Here is a 1,997-nt window from a genome sequence, read left to right on the forward strand (position 1 = left end):
CGGCTGTGGACAATTGCACGTCGGATTCAAAAACGCCACTTGGAAAAACTAGGCGAGACCTTTTGGTATATTGGAAGTTGATCTTCTCTGATGTAACTGAAAATAGGAGAGGGCGAGAAGTGGGGGGGCGAGTATTTCCCGTTATGCCGCGCGGATGAAATCAGCGCTGGGTGTGTCAGTCTGTCTCGATGTGGCTCGCTGTGCCAGGTGTCGCACTAACTTCAGAAAGCTTGTCGCGTGTTCAACGGTGGACAACCTTCATGTTCCCATGTGCCCGGCTTGTAAACGCTTCGCTGGAGATTCTAGGAAGGCCGTCGTATGGGGACCCGTATTCCTTTAGTCCTTGTTCCAGCAGCCCGGTGCTGGCCAGGTCCTAGGGCGTATTTCTGACTAAAGTGAAAAGCAGGTAGAGCTGTTTCTAAGACGATCACCTTTGCTTGATTCGTGCAAATTTCTTGTTAGCATTTAGAATCAATTCCTTTCTCTGATTTGGTGTTAAATATTGGGTCCCCCCAAGGGGGATGGGACACAGTTTATTTGAACACCTGAAGGGCTCATTCCTAAATTTAATGTGAAAATATGATTGGGTAATGCATGTGCTCTTTCAAAATTTATATTAAGGTTTGCGCAGTGGCTGTATCGTAGCCAATGAGGTTTATCCGAGGCGCGATTATTGCTAATCAAAATTTATATTAAAAAATTTTATTAATTAATTAATTAATTAATTTCTGAGAGCGTGTTCTTGTGTGAGTGGAGTGGGGTGGGGGGAGGGGGGAGGGAGAGAGAGAATCCCACAGGCTCCACACGCAGTGACAGTGAGCCCGCCATGGGCTCGATCTCACAACCCTGACATCATGACCCGAGCCAAAATCAAGATCGGATGCTTAACGGGCTGAGCCCCCCAGGCACCCCTTGAAATTTGAAAAAAAAAAAAAAAAAAAAAAGGAAGCGCCTTGTCCCTGTGGATGACGGAAATGCGTCTCTCTTTACGCACTGGGAGCGCAACCTCCACGCCTGGGGGGGCTCCCGGCAGCCGGTCTTCAGCCGCCCCACCTCGCGGGGACTCCCGGGGGGACAGATGCTCCGCGCTCATTACTTCGGTCATCCCGTGGGCGCCGAGCTCTGTTGGGTGCCACGCTGCGTTCAGGGTGAGGGACCGAGTTCGCCGCCCCCGTGGAGCGGGCGTTCCCGTGGTTCTGTCTGGACGACAGCAAGAAGTGTGCATCCCTTCGTCAGGCCGAAACGCCTCGCGCCACATACATACGCTCCGGGGTGTGACTCCCCTTGTCCCTCCTGCGTGACCCCGGCGTCCCCGTCCGGCCGTCGTGAGCCTCCGGCGCGTGCTGCGGGCGTGTGCGCACGGCTGGGTGTGCCGCGGGCCGGCTGCGTGCCTCCTGGTTTGGAAGCGCCTGCTCTTCTTCGTTGTTTCTTTACGGATGTGTTCACGTCGTTCTTGTCTTTGTCGCGGGCTCTGTTTGCCGCTCCTCCACAGCCAGTCAGATCAAACTCTCGGGCTTCACGGCGATGCTTAATTGAAGGTCATCTGTTGACCAGCGGTACTCTTGTCTGATGGCTGCGTATCTGAATTTTATGTAAACGATGAAGCATGTGGCCTCGTGAGCCAGACAGTTTGGGTTCAAGCCCGCACCCTGCCACGTACCCTCCGTTGACCTGGACTTAGGTGTTTTACCCGTGGGGATCTCTGTTGCGTCATCCGTAGCACGGGACTGGTGCCAGTAACCTGCACCCCTGGATTTCTGCGTCGGTTAAGTTAGTGCAAACAAGGGAGGTCCTTAGAGGGGAGTCTGGTGGGTGGTCCCCCCTCTGCCGGGGTTGGCGACCATCATTACTAGACTCTCTTTAAACACAGGCTGCTCTTCGTGTTTCCCACCGGATGCCAGAGAGAGTTTGGTTCATTTAGTGGATTGATACGTGTTCCTCAGGCCCTCGTGGTTTCTCACCAGCTGATGTGTGGGCGACTGTGCGGTCAGGGGCTC

At 53.9% G+C, this 1,997-nt stretch overlaps 1 pseudogene; it reads left to right on the top strand.

Moving 5' to 3' along the window:
* Positions 1–619: 619 nt before the first annotated feature.
* LOC122910880 lies at positions 620–747 on the top strand (annotated as a pseudogene).
* Positions 748–1,997: the final 1,250 nt, after the last annotated feature.

Source organism: Neovison vison, chromosome 6, assembly GCF_020171115.1.
Source record: "Neovison vison isolate M4711 chromosome 6, ASM_NN_V1, whole genome shotgun sequence".
NCBI lineage: Eukaryota > Metazoa > Chordata > Mammalia > Carnivora > Mustelidae > Neogale > Neogale vison.